A 15,931-nucleotide genomic window follows, 5' to 3' on the forward strand; every position below is an offset into this window, starting at 1 on the left:
TCTCTCTCTCTCTCTCTCTCATTATCTCTCACACACAGTCTATCTCTATCTCTATTTCTATCTCTATCTCTATTTCTAAAAATTGGAATAATTCGTCGTTACGTTTTGGCTTCCCATAATAATCTTTGAAACGCCCATCGATTATAAGCGCGTTGACCATCGCCCGTAGCGATTTTCCATAAGGCAAACACCATAGGCCTGCCTTCTTTCACTTTTATAGATCCTTCCTTTTTCCCTTTCTTTTTCGTCTTCCCTTCAGGCGTTCTTCTATACGCTGTTAGTATTTCGCACTGTTCTTAACGTTTATTAAAATACAGAAGAAAAGGTAGAAGAAGAAAGAGAGAGAGAGAGGGAAAGAAAGAAAGAAAAATAAAGAGAAAAAAGAGAAAGACAGAGGGAGAAAGAAAGAGAGAAAAGGAGAAAAAGATAGAGAAGCATCATGGCTCTTATCCATGACTCCCATAAGAAAATTACAGTGATTAGTCGACTCCACTCGCCCTCCCACGCTAACCACCGTTCTAACTTGGCCTAATTCTATCCTCACGGACGTAGTACAGAAAGCGTATCTGTCTCACTTATTTTCTCCTGCCTTCTTCCTTCGAGCCCTGGTTCAAGGTTAACTCCCACTACTCTACTCTTCCTTCTTCCCTTCTTCTTCGACATCCTCCTCTTTCTCTCCTCCTACTTCTTCTTCTTCTCCTCCCCACTTCTTTCTCGTCACGCTAAAGAAATCACTTTTCCTTCGGATAACTGCTCCCTAAGTTTCAGGGATACATAATATCTAATACTCTTTTCTTGATTTTTTTTTTCTGCGCAGAAGTTAAAGAAGATAACTATTTTCTCTCTCTCTCTCTCTCTCTCTCTCTCTCTCTCTCTCTCTCTCTCTCTCTCTCTCTCTCTCTCCGACTTCGAGTTACAGGTTTTACAAGCATTATCGTATTTGAGAAGCGAAGAAAGAAGAAGGAATATTTTTCTTTGCCGATAACCGAGATCCTACTACTACCCTCTTTCTTTCTCTCTCTCTCTCTCTCTCTCTCTCTCTCTGGTATATGTATATATATATATACACATGTACGTTCTCTTTCTCTCTCTATCTTTCAAGAGTCCTGCGTTCGTAGTAAGGGGTCCGAAAGTCTGAGAAAACCTCGACGAATTCCAGGAAGCCGAGACCCCTCGAGCAAGGAGGCCCCTTTTTGTCCACCTTCACGGGGAGATCCCATAAAGATAGGGGCACCGACGGACAGAGAACGAAAGAGAACGAGAAAGAACGAAAGATAGAGAGAGAAGGAGATAGACAGAGAAAGAGAGATGAAGAGTGGGACCAGTTTTCAGGGCCCCACACTCCATTTGTTACGTGACGTAGCTTGCCTCTTTTCACGAAATATCCAAACGAAAAGAAAAGACGAAAGAGAGTCTTCTGCCAGATGTGCCACCGCACACAGGCCAAAGTTGTTTCGTTTCTACGTCTTTAAACTCCTCCTGCATCGTTGACTTTTCTCGTGGATACGAACGATAGGACGAAGGGACGGACGGATGGATGGATGGACGGACGGACCGCCGGACGGTCGACCGTGGTTCTAGTTGGACCTTTTGCAAGAAGAGACCAAGTTCTCGCCTTTCGTAAAGATCGCGTTTACACAAGTGTGTTGCAACAACGACGCACTAGTCGAAAATAGGAGGATATAGCAAGAGAGAAAGAGATGGAATGATAGAGAAAAAAATAAATGGACAGTCGTAAACCTTTTCCTTTTCCTTTTCCTTTTCCTTTTCTTTATCCTTTTCTTTTTTTTCTTTTCTTTCCTTCCCTTTCCCCATTCCCACCTATTTCTTCTTTTTTCTTCTTTCTTTCTTTTTCTTCTTCTTTTTCCTTTTTTTTTTTTTCTTCTTCTTCTTCCTTTTCGTCATCGACCAATTACACCAGACCGTGAAAAAATATCGATACAAATCGCGAAACGTTATTTGCATTTTTAAAATCGCTAACAACCTCGAAAATCATTTGTCTCCTATACGTTTCTAATATTGAATCAACGAGATAAAATATAACTCGAGTACTCAAATATTGTATACTTCGTCTATAGTTTAGATATATGTATACATACATACATAGATATATATAGATAAATAGATACACACATAGATACAGTGTCTACACGGACACGCAACAAATCGTTCTCCTATGAATTTAATCTCTTATCTATAAGCCTGATCGTTCGACGTATAACTATAACTACTTATACTACTTATGGCTTAACGTTATAGCCATAGCAATGTATAGATAACGTTATCTCCATAGTCTTCCGTTGCTACCGCATCGAGCAAGGAGGAAACAACGCTGCTGCATCCACCTACTTATTTAAATAAATCTTTTTTAACAACTTTTTTATCAACAATTTGTACGATTAAATACGATCGAGAGACAGATGATCATAAATAATCCACGAACGAATAATATGCATCACCATATTTATTTACATACATACATACATATATTTGCATATACCAATATATTCCTCTTTATTTATTCTTCTCTTAAACCGTTGCGTAGTATAATGTTGCGGAATAAGAAAAACTTGTCCTAACTTTAGAGAAACGAATTTTCAAAAACTTACGACGCAGTTTCGTTCTTTTCCTAACAGTTTTCTGGAAAACTAGTGGGACCGGTAAAAAGGCTAAGGACCGAACGAGGGACGGGGGGAGGGTTTAGGAGGTAGGTAGAAGAGAGGAGCAGGTAGAAAAGAAGCGGCCTGAGATAAGATGAGAGAGAAAGATGAGGGAGAGAGAAAGAGAGACGGAGACAGAGACAGAGACAGAGTAAAAGAGACAGAGTATAAGAGAAAGAAAAAGAGAGAGAGAGAGAGAAAGAGAGAAAAGGACGGGGAATCCGAGCCGGATGGACCTGTCGAGACCTGTTCCGTCTTCTTGCAGGTGCATTGCCTGAGTCTGGGGTCCAGGCTTGTGGTAGAAAATAATGCACGGGGTCGAGCGAGAAAAAGGACAAAGGAAAGTGGGCGCGTCTTTTGCGCCGTTGAAAATCACTCCTGCGTCGATTTCGAGATTCCGCCTTTTCACTCTCTCTCTCTCTCTCTCTCTCTCTCTCTCTCTCTCTCTCTCTCTCTCTCTCTCTCTCTCTCTCTCTCTCTCTGTTTCTCTTTCTCTTTCTTTTTCTCTATCTCTTTATCTTCCTCTTTCTCTCTTTCTCTTTCTCTATTTCTTTATCTCTTTCTCTCTCTTTCTCTTTCTGTTTCTTTTTTTGCCTATATCTACGTCTAATCTTTTTCTTCTCTATCCCAGTATTCTATATCCTATATGATAATACACCCCGCAACCAACCAACTTACCATGTCGAGGTTCGAGGTCAAGTTTTGTTGTTGTTGTTGGATATTTGGCCAAGGACAATATTCACCTTGACGATATTATCACTTCGACGTATTTATCCTTATATAATCGATCTTCGTCGTTTCTTTTCTTCTTTGTTTTCCATTTCCATATCTCTCGGCGACAATAGATATTATCATCGTCGAATAATTTATTTACATACGGTAGAGGAAGTAACCGAATGTACGTTTTTGTGTATGTATAAACATTTACGTGGGTATATCGTTCGTCGTTCGTAAATGAGAGTTAGTACGTCGCGAACTCTTCTCTCGGAAGGAGGTAAGGTGTAGAAAAATACACGTACGTGCGTGAGTGAGTGCTTGTGTGTTTGTGCGCGCGTTTATGTGATATGTGGAAAAGACAGAAAAAGACGGAGATAGAGAGAAAAGGTTTTACGTAAAGAAACTGTTGTGTTTAAGAGGAAAAATACAAGAAGGAGTAAGAAGATGCTCGAAATCCCTCACGTTTAGGAAGAGGCTCGTCGGCCCTCGGCAACAGTGGCGGAGCAAAAGCAATAAGAATATCAAGGCGGACCTTAAAGAGGTAAAAAAAAAGGCTCTCACCGTCCGTCCGTCTGGTGTCTGTCTGTCTGGCGACTGTCTGGCGGTATCGCTCGTTCTTACTGGCTCCTCCACGACGCGTTCTGACCATCCTCGCGATTAACGCTTTTGCTTAGAATCTTATGACAAGTTAGATCGTAATCCTTTTGCATTTTGTCGAAACTTAGGTAGAAATAGAAATAGTTCTTATTTGAAGCGAATCAAGAGCGAAAAATTAGCGTGACGATTTTTTTTCTGATATGATACATATATAACATGTGTGTGTGTGAATGTATGTGAGAATGTGTGTCTGTATAATTGAGATCAATCGAACGATTTATTTGTTCAAATTGAAATAATAAATTAGATTGGTATTATTTCGTAATATTAATCGTTCTAACAAATGATTATTACAGATATGTGAGATCGTTTTTTTACAGGTGTATGAAACCGAAAAGTTACCACGTAGATCACGTTTATTAGTTAATGAGAATATCTATTTGTTAAGATATAACAACGAATGCGTTCGTAGTTGGCTTAGAGAAAAGAAAAAGAAATAAAGAAAAGGTCGTAAGAAGACAATCACTCATATTTTCGAAGGAACAACAACGCAAGGTCACTCGTTAGAATCACATCGAACTATTTAAATTAAATCAAGCGTGTATTCATTGTTTCAAAAACTCTCGTAATTTTATTCGTAATTTTATCGTAATTTTATTCTCACGAACGATCGTCGACACGTTCGTAATTATTTCATCGGAAAAAACGAAAAGATATAAAAGAAGGAATAGATTGAGAAAAAGAGAAGTGAATTCACGCGAATAGGAAATTTATTGAGAAGCATTTATAACTCTAAGTCGGGGCCATGCGTTCGTGTTATCTCGTTATCGGTTTTATCGGAAGCGAAGCCTCAATGCAGTCGGAGGCATCCTGCGTGAAAAATCGTCTTTGCCGTTTCCTGCTTACGTGCTTACCTTCTCCTTCACCTCCTCCTCCTCCTCCCCCTCTTCTTTGCGGGACGAGCCTTCTCTTAATACTTTTTCTTTTTGGTTTTTTATTTCTTTTTTTTACTCTGCGTTACTTTTTCGTTTTCTTTCATTCTCGTAGCGTTCTCTCGACGCTGATTAAGATAATAAATAAACGTCCTCCTTAAATCGCAAGAGGGAGAAGATCAACGTAGTTAATTAATTAGATAATTAAAGCGTGTTAAACTCAAAGAAAATTTTACAGGAGACATATTGCGAGCTTGTATTTTAATTCCGCTTTTAACCGTTTTATAATTTCGTCATTCTTTTAACCGGAAGATCGAACCACCATACGTCGTCGTCGTTATCATCGTCATCGTTGTCGTCGTCGTCGTCGTCGTCGAAGGACCTTTGTCTGGACCCTCGTAATAATCGCCTTATCGTTACGTAACGTGATTACGATAAAAATGTTTTAGTCATGAAAACCGCAAGAACCTTCTATCTCTTCTATTTTTTCTCTTTTCCTTTTTTATTTTTTCAAATTTATCATAAGCTAGAGTAATCGACCCACGTCTCGCGATTAAACGTATACGCGTCAAAAAAATAAAGAAAGAAGAATGAGTAGAAAGAAAATTTTTTATAAAAATTATGCGATAACCATTGCACATTATCAGTCTAAGAGAGATAAGTAAGGAACCAAACGAGCGAACAAATAAAAATAAAAAGAAAATCAAAAGACGTAGAAAGGGAAAAGAACGAAAACGAAATAGAAAGGTTTTTAGTTCATAGTTGTGAGGTAGCAACAGCAGCTCCCTTATTTCGACTTTGACCTTGGTAATAGAAGAACCAACGATAGAAAAGACAAAGGAAGAACGTGATTTCATCCGCGAAGGTCAACCTTGATATACTACATAGGATATACATACGTACGTATACACATATATACATACATACGACCGTAGGTATTGTACATTCGAACAAACATGCGTATATTGTTGTATACTATTTATCTGTACTACGTATATATCTATACTACGAATACACAGTACAAAAGTTTTCAATCGCGTAACGAGCCTCTAGGAAAACATAACGCATCGTTTTGCAGTGCATCGGCTCGATAACGAGGTTACGCGATGCGCGTCACACAGAGAAACGAGACGAGGCGTAACCAAGCCTCGTAAAGAGGCTCTACTACACGGTGGTTGTGCTGTAAGAGAGAAAGAGAGAGAGAGAGAAAGAGAGAGGAAGAGTGAAAAGAGAAGAGGAAAGAAGAGAAGAGAAACAGAGAAAGAAAGAAAGAAAGAGATAGATAGATAGATAGAGAGCTCTTGTACACTCCCACCACCATCCCTCTTGCCTGTGTCCTCCTCTTTCGTTAATTCGTTTCTCCCGGTGCGTTGGTGAGTCATCCTCTCGACCTCTTCCTCTCTCTTCTCTCACGCTTTTTCTCTCTGAGATTCGTTTCCCCGACTGGAATAAGAGAAGAGAAGAGAAGAGAAAAGAAGAGAAGAGAAGAGAAGAGAAGAGAAGAGAAGAGAAAAGAAGAGAAGAGAAAAGAAGAGAAGAGCATACTCCATTCCGGCTAACTTCATCGTTCTTCGCGCGTATAGTTCTAACACGAGGTTAGCGACGAAAGACAGCTATCTATCTATCTATCTATTTCTCTCTTTTTCCCTTTCTCTTTTTCTTTTTCTTTTTCTTTCTTTTTCTTTCTCTTTCGCTTTTTTCTCTTTATTCTTTCCTTTCGGCAAAGCAAAGCAAAGCAACGCAAAAGGGTCTTCCGACTGCGAGCCATCTTCAACTTCACCACCACTTCCACCCTCAACTCCTCCTCCTCCTCCTCCTCCTCCTCCTCCTTCACCACCTCCTTTTTTTTTCTTCCTCAGAGGTCTTAAAAAAAAAATGCGCTCGGTGTTCGTGGACGGTTGCTAGGCGCGAACCTGTTCTTTCGAAAAATCACGTGATTCATCTCGCTTCTGACTAACCCGCTTGATATTTCGCTGAATCTATCTCTCTCTCTCTCTCTCTCTCTCTCTCTCTCTCTCTCTCTCTCCCTTTTTCTCTCTCCCTTCTTTTCTCTCTCTTTCTTTCTTTCTCTTTCTCTCTACCTGAAGGTTTTGATGAGTCAATATATACGACCGCAAGATGTATAAACAAAATTGACCTTCTCCGATTAAGAAATAATTAACAAACTCCAGCTCTAATTATCTTTATTCTGCGATCACGTTTTATCGAAAAACGCGTTATCTATATTACCTTTTGGCTATTTTATCGAATACTACAAAGTTTTCGGAAGTTACAAAATTTTCTGAAAATTAAGACTTTCGAAAATGCGAACGATCGGTTACGTATATATAATATATCGGTTCGTATTATATAATAGTAATTATAAATCTTATCGATATAATTATAGTTCTGGTTATCTTTGTTTCACAATCATGCTCGTGAAAAAAGATACGGTTTTAATAGCTTCTTCTAGAAAACTTTATAATTTTCAAAAAGTAGACACTATGTCTATTATTTTCGTGACTCTAAACGTTCTTATTATTTAAGTATATTGTATTACTCATGATATATATTATAGATTATTTCAAGCATTTTATAAAAGAGGTAAGATAAATAAACTGACATAATGGAAGGAAGAATCAGAAGTCGGCTGTTCGAATAGCGAACCAATCAGAATCAATCATACATTGACACCTGATAAAACTAATCATATCCGTATGTTCTATAAATTGTAACGTCAATTTACGAGAGATCATTCTTCAAACCTTAGAGATCGATTAGAACTATCTAATTGTAGTTTATCCGAAATAATTGTTGAATTAAAAAAAAAGTGAGAATGATTATCCATCGTAACAATTTTGTGATTTATAAATAAGTGATTCATAAATAAGTAAGTATATATAATTATACAAATATATCTTTATGTCCGTTTTCCCGTCGAAACTTTATCATTAGTTTTTATTTTTCTTATTTTTTTTCTTATACCGTAAAATATCGATCGTACGAACTTCGATCTTCGAGATCGAACACTTCTCTTTATTATTTCAAATGCATTTGAGAAACAAATACTCGTTCGTCGATATAGGTGTAAATGTCTTTAGCGTATTATTTATCGTCTTGTTTTTTCACGGTTATAATTTTCTATCGTCTTATTACTACGCTTATAATTTTTATTGTCAATGAAACTACCCAAGACGTAAGAAATAAATTCGAAATGTCAGAGTTTATCCGTCCGCGAATTTGTACACTTGTACTATGGAATCTCGTTCGACATTCCGCTGCATTCCGAGCACCGTAACAAAAGAATTAAAGATGATTTCATCAGATATTGGTATCATTGTATTCACGTGTTTATATCGATCTTTTGAAGCGTATACGAGGCCATCAATTAATCAAATTTTCACAATTAATATGTATTAACGTACATTAGTATATAAAGGAAAAAGAGAGAGAGAGAGAGAGAGAGAAAGAGAGAAAGAAACTTCTCAGAAACTGATAAAAACGCTGTGTCCGAGAAAGAGAAGATAGAAAAATAAATTAATCAGTTATCACAACGTAGATAATAATTCCGATAATCCAATAACAACGTATAACCAACTTAATAAAACAAATCGTGTAAATTTGTATAAATTGTATTTCGAGGATACGATGAATGAATGAATCATTTTGCTCTCTTTCTATTTCTCTGAAACATTTTCACGTTGTAATTAAGGAGTGTTATTTTTTTTATTACATCGATGTCACATTGATTTCTTTTTCTCTACGAATGCGTCACAAATAGAAAAGGATCTTTACTGGTAAAAAAAGGCGATCAAGATAAATCGATCGTTCGTCTTTTTATTTCTCTTTTTTTTCCTCTCTTCTTTTTTCCTTCTTTCTTTTATTTTGCTTTATAATGCAACGTGAAACAACGGAATACGAACTTGTCGAAGAAAATTTTATACTTAGATAGTATAAAATACTCACGACGCGATCTACGAAATCCTTTTAGTTTTCAAATCACGTTCGTTGTCGATTATTCATAAAAAAACGTAACACGCGAGTAGATAACTAACAAAACTCGTATATGTATGTATGTATGTACGTGTATATATATATATATATATATATATAGTGCTCGGTATAATAAAGTGACCATCCCATATATATATAGATATATATATATATAGAAATTTCTTAAAACTAACGTTTTTAATGGAAAAATATCCTATTATCAGACTTTTTTAAAAGGTTTATTATCACACTAAAAATTTGATAGAAAAATTGATAGAGTATTTGCTATAACAAAACAAGCATTTTCATGTACGACAAAAGAAGTGACCACTATAAATCTTAATCTATACTTCGAAGAAACCAAAGTTATTATTTAGTAGTGCATTCTTTGATCTTAATAACTGCTGCTTATCGTCTGGGTTGCATCCAGATTATGCAGATAATTGAAGATACCAAAGGATACCATATTAAATACTAAGTTTGATTTCTTCAAAATATAGATTAAGATTTATAAACTAGTCACTCTTTTTTGTCATGCATGAAAATACTAATAAAAATTTGTTACTAAGTTAATAAATATTGTTAATAAATAGATAATAAGTATTGAGTACGTCGAACGAAATTAAATTTTTTTATAATTCGTTAAAAAATTCATTCGACAAAATAATTAAAGTTTATTGAAAGGTATAGAAAATGAGATAAAACGAGTTAGAGATAGACAGAGAGAGGGAGAGAGAAAGAAAAAGAGAGATTAAAATAAAGGAACAAATCCAATCATTCTTTGAAATATCCTTATCGTTATAGTGTTGGTATCCGCACATTAAAAGACCTTGATGATACTTCACGGTTAATACTTATCTTCCTTAGTCTACGTATACCTACATATTACGCCCCCATAGTCCTCGAAAGAATGCACGTCCGTGCACCTGCAAAGAGGAGAAATTGCATGAGCTTAGTCACGAGTCGTGCGTTCGCGTTCAACATACTTTTTCCTTCTTCTCTCTCTCTCTCTCTCTCTCTCTCTCTCTCTCTATCTATCTCTCGCATTCGTTCTTGATGCGCATACACACACACACATATACACGCACATACATCTTCGACTAGCATTCTTCCTTTTTCCATATAAACATTCACGGATTTATCCTTTAAAGGAGAACCAAGAGAAATTAGAAATTTTTTAAATCCCATTGAAATGAATCGATTATACACCATATATATTATATCGTTTAAATTATCGATGAAAATGACAAAATGATGATAAGTAATCTCTAAAAATTCAATTAGTCACTAATATATTTAGATATAACAATTTTATATCGATTCATCGGATAATTAAATGAAATTAATTATATATATATATATATATAAATTTTTTTATTTTGTCATATGGACTGGGGAACACCTATGTCTTACGTAACCCGAGGGGAAACCACTTTAACCACCTGTGCATAAAACCATCACTGAATGCAAATATTTGTTTCTCCCGTACGATCAAGGACGAATCATGCGACGATCGATCGATGACGCGTCGTTCAACGTTTTCTTACAGCTACGCAGTAAGGGAGAAAAATCAATCGTAAAACTTAGGCGACCTTGAAAGATGACATTCGGAGATTTCGACGAATGGCGATTCGTAGAAATCGTATGACCTAAATACCGATGAAGGGAATCGCGCAGACGAATATCCGACTTAGCAATATCGGTAAAGATACGCTAAATTTCCGTCAATGAAAGATCTATCCTCCTTTTCAAGCTTTTTTTAAATTTTTTAAATTGTTCGATAACATTTAATGTCAATTATACGTCGAGCACGAATTTTTTTATAATTACAATTAAATGTTGAATGTTTTCGACTCGATTTCCGTGATTAACGTAAATATTGTGCAGGGAACATTAATCGCAACGCGTCATACTTTTGTCGTCTTCCCTAGGTCTCTGGGAAAGAAAAAGAAAAAGAAAAAAAAAAAAAAATAGACCGCAAGAATCGTACGCGATTCGAAGAAAAACACACTGCGGTTTTTATGATTAAGCAACATAGATTATTTTTCTTTGACAACTGGCATCGCGACTCGACCATTTCTTTTATTTTTTTTTTTTTATTTGCTCTTCGAAACGAATCGTGATCCGATAAGATAGTTAGTCTTGTATTAATTAAATACATCTAATGGTATAGATAAAATCGTAACTTAATAGATTACATTGTCTTACAAATTCAATACACTTGTGTATAAAATTATTTTATCAAAATTTTCTTTCTTTCCTTTTCTTTTATTTTATTTATACGATTTCTAAGAAATAGAGAAAAAGTGAAGATGATCGATTCGAAAATTATCCGCTTTAATGAACGATATCTACGTTTTCAATGATACGAATTAAAGTTAAAGGAAACTTGAATCGTATAAATCAAAAATTTTATTTCGTAACTATCGGGATATTTATTACTTCACGCGTTGTTATAACAGTAACACCGAATCGGATTGCATAGATAAATAATATACTTTCTTCTTTTTTTTTTTTTTGATAAGCTGTCATTTGTCATTTTCAATAGTCTCTCGATAAAAGATAGAAAATAGAACAATGTGAGGGAAGGAAAGGTCGATTGGAAGGCGAAATAAATAAAGGTACGTGTTCCAGTTCGTGAGTATGTCCTCCGGTAGAGGTAACGTTAAGCTTGCGACATTGTTGCAGAGACCGCAGACGATCGGCCATTGTTACGGGGCCGTGCCGACGTCTAGACCGGCGCCAGGCTAGTACGACTAGCAGCTAGCTTGCCGCATGAAATTTCGCTCTTAGAGACAACTATATACATAGATACATATATGTATATACGTACATACATATCGTATGCGCGTGTGTGTATGTCCTCTCTCATTTCGAAAGATTTCAACGAAAGAAGAAAAAAAAAAGAAAGAGAAAAGAAGAAGAATCGAAAAGAAAACGCAATAATATCCTAAATTATCGAGTACTTCATAATAACGTTTACGTGCCCTTATAATATCATTACCATGTATTTTTTTTACTTATCAGACATTTTTAAAATCCACAATCATGTGACATACGTGCGTACATAGTGACGTAATAATATATCTTATTCGAAACCGGTGTGACGTTCGATAAAAATACGTTTTCCTCGGATCTCTGTAAATAAACACTATCGAATCTTTTATCGGCGAGGGAGAGAAAGAAAAAGAAAGAGAGAGAGAGAGAAAGAGAGAGAGAGAGAAAGTTACGTATGTAAGTATTATAACAGTCTACGTTCGTGATCGTGAGACGAACTCGCAACGTGTCCGAACGCGTACGCACGTGTTTCCACGAAGAACCTGTTCGGTTAGGTTTCAACGAAATCGAACAGCTTCTTTATCTTCTTCTTACGATTTGTTTCGATCATCATTTGTCAATTAAAATCATTTTTTATCAAACAATAATCATCTTCAAATTTTTAATCTTCAAAATTATACAAATTAACAAAATTATACAAAACTACCAATATCTTCAAAATTTTTATTTGTAAGCTTACAATTATTTATAAATACACTTAAAGCATTATTATTGAAATATGTATATATTATTTTTTAAATTCATTGATATCCTACGATCTTTAATAGCTTATAAATCCGATAACAATATAAATGTAATTTTTCGTTTACTTTGACATTGAGATTCATTTAACGACGCAAATGATCGGTTCGCGAGGACACGTAAGTCACTCTCTCTTTCTTTTTCTCTTTCTCTCTCTCTCTCTCTCTCTCTTTTTCTCTCTCTTTCTTTAGCTCGAAGGGTTCGTGACTTCTACGAACGGAGTCTCCTCCTGACTTCTCAAAGCCAACGACGAACGCCTGGAAGAAAATATCAAATTACAGATATTAGTTTTTGTCCTAGTAGCCGTGTATGATAAATCTATATGTGGTCATTCTTTGCTTAGCTTTACGAGTGTGCGTATTTTCAGATGTTTACACGAAGCTTTATCATTAAACTCTCTTTCTCTCTCTTTCTTTCCCTTTCGACCATTTTCTTTTTCTCTCTTTCTCCTATATATATATATATATATATATATATATATATATATACACACACACGCACGCACATATACATACGAATATATATACTCACACGTATAGTTTGCAGTTTATCGGCGATAAGAAACACTGTTTATGCACCGCGATGCACTGTAAGCGCGCACGACGGTAATCGAATTTCGATGTCTAGCCGCCATTTTTCTTTCGTTATCTATCGCGAAAACGTGGTCGCAACCGCGTTTTACGTATCCCCCGTGAATCCCCATTATCGCTTTATTATTAGAAAAATCGACGTGTATCGTTCGGACTTTCGAGATCGACCGATTATCAACTATCTCCCTTTTTCTCTTTCTCTCTCTCCTGTTCTCTGTCCTATAGAATAGATATTAGAATAATATCGATAGCAGCGAATCAAGAGGAAATAAAATGATAATTTCTGGCAGCTAACGATGACATGAGTTCTCCAGTTGTTGGCAATTTTCTAATTCCTTATCGTAAGCTGACGAATGCTTGGTATCGCGCGCCGTTACCATTATCTTTATTATAAAACTCCTTGTGTGGTACTTCCGTCGTGGATTTCATAGTGAAGGTCGCACTCGATCATTTCCTTCCATTTAGTTTTATTCGTGAGAAAACATATTTTTTATCTTTTTTTTTTGTCGTCTTTTAATATCTATTATTTACCTAGTTACGTTGACACCAAAAAATGAAAAAAGAAAAAAAGTAGAAAGAACGATCCATTTCGAATTTCCGTTTCCTGTTTTCGTCGATAGATTCTCTTCCCCTCTTTCTCTCTTTCTCTCTTTCTCTCTCTCTCTTTCTCTCTTCCTTTTCTTTCTATCGTCACCTACGAAGAGACATTACATTTTTAACGATGATAAAATGGAAACCAAATCGTATAAACAATTTCGTACTCGAATCACGTTCGATGAACTGCCGATCGAAGGGGTGAACGTACGAATCGAGCCGATAAAATTGATAAGGGACCCAATTCGTGACATCGTCAACGACGCAGACAAGTTTACTCACCTTTCGTAATGTTCCATTTTCTCGTGCGTTTCGAGTTAGTACCCTCGAAGTTAATTCGATCTTGTTAGTTAACGTTAATGTTATTCTAATTATTTCGATTTTTTATAGAAATCGTTAAGGAGAATCTGTCAGATCGATTAATGATTTATTTCGGAATTGTCGATATCTTTTATATTTAAATAAATAATATATATATATAACATAATTTAAATGATGCAATAGTATAGTGTTGAGTTGGTAAATAAATAGTACAGTTGTTGGTGTTACTTGATTAAAAAAAAAATGCACACAGTGTCGCCTCTGACTAATCGAGAGACCAGAATGCGTGTCGCCTCTGATAATATTCATCACTAACGGACGTGCGATAATTTCATCGATAATTGAACTTCCGATAATTGAACGACTACAAAATTCGTCGTTCTTATCTTCTCACCTCGATTGTTTATAAAATTTATTAAATAAGATTCGATGAAAAATCGATAAACAAGATCAACGAAAAAGATCGATTAATTATTTTAAAATTGTATTAAGATTAAATTCTTATTGTACGTATCTATCATACATACAGTGCACAATTGAAAATGGATTGTCTCGTAATGGTCGTAAAAGATATGGACACGTATGTGTAACAAATTAGATTCTTATCTAATCGCTCGGTTGTAAACGACAGTCGTACGATCTCGTACGATGATCTCGTAGATTCTCGTCTCTCAACGAGGAAATAGGGGAATCTCGATCGATCAGAAAGAAATAAAGGAAATAAAACTATCAAAGAAAAAAAAAAAAAAGAAAAATGAAATAAATTAATTAATACAAGAGAAAGGAAAAATACACGCCCACACACGTACATGCACACAGGCACAAAAGGAGACTTAAACGAATCCTAGGATAATAATAATTCGTTCTTTCGCAGGATTATTCTTTATTAATATTTTTTTACCGCTTAGACCTTTTCGACGATTTTAATCCTCCGTTTTACAAGACACTTCGCGTCGACGTTTGTAATCAAGCGAAGAATGTAAGAAAAATCTATGGGGAGGAGGTAGATGGCGGAGGGAAGAGGAGACGTCTTTCCTACCTCTCGACAAGATGATCGCGGCGATGAGAGTGCATAAGCTCGAAACAAAGTAACACGAGTTCCTGGACCGGTGACCAGCAAACCAACCGCCCACGCGACCACGGTGGTCGTTCTAAAAATATACACACTCGGTTCCACGCGTACTGTGCTACCGGTTTTAAATCTCACCGCTACCGGACCGAAACCAATGTGGAACGTAACAACCCACCCCTACCTCCCTCTACACCCCTTCGCCATCGAAATAAAAAAAACGATTTTACTTTTTGCATCCTTAAGGGATGAAAATGTTTTCTTTTTTCCTCTCTTTTCATTTTCTCTCTTTCTATATCTCTTTTTATTTCTTACAAAATTTTTTTATAAGTCGGTTAATTCAGCGGATCTAGAAAATTGTAACCCTTCGAACATTTTTTATGAATCATTCTTCATAATCAATGATGATATCATGATAACGAATATCGGTGATGGAATCTTCTTTTTATTATGTTCTCACACCAATTTTATAATCTTATCGAGATTGTATGAATCATTATAAATTTTTTTTTCAATATAGTTTTGTATACATTTTCTTTCTTTCTTCTTCTTTTTTTTTTTTATTTTGGAGGTAATTTCACAATCGATCTCATCGATTGTGAAAAATGAAACTATATATATATATACTTTTATTTGGAGAATTATTCTTAAAGCTTTGCGTTTAATTTCGTCGATCAAAGTCCACGTCAAGAAATTTTACTTCGATGGCTCACGTAATCCTTCGAAATTTTATGTCAATTGAGTAATTTGAGACGATAAGATAAGTCTTTTTTTGATCGTTTAGAGATTAAAGGAAATAATTTGCGCTTTACGTTTTGGTTGAAAATTCTTTTGTTTAGTAAATACGTTTGTAAAAGATACGGTCAACGATATGATTCAGTAGCAAATAGATATATCGAG

At 35.7% G+C, this 15,931-nt stretch overlaps 1 protein-coding gene across 2 annotated transcripts in view; it reads left to right on the forward strand.

Annotated features, from left to right (window-relative positions):
• The first annotated feature begins 3,628 nt into the window (after positions 1 to 3,628).
• LOC122632196 overlaps positions 3,629 to 15,931 on the forward strand; it is a 34,282-nt gene continuing 21,979 nt past the window's right edge. Inside the window, exon 1 of one of the 2 annotated variants that reach the window (XM_043818737.1) lies at positions 3,629 to 3,918. The gene's annotated coding sequence lies outside the window, so the exon portion shown is untranslated. Of the gene's footprint in view, positions 3,919 to 7,636; positions 7,776 to 15,931 lie in introns of those variants that run through there. The other variant, XM_043818736.1, reaches the window with a different exon arrangement.

This window comes from Vespula pensylvanica, chromosome 10, assembly GCF_014466175.1.
Source record: "Vespula pensylvanica isolate Volc-1 chromosome 10, ASM1446617v1, whole genome shotgun sequence".
NCBI classification, from domain to species: domain Eukaryota; kingdom Metazoa; phylum Arthropoda; class Insecta; order Hymenoptera; family Vespidae; genus Vespula; species Vespula pensylvanica.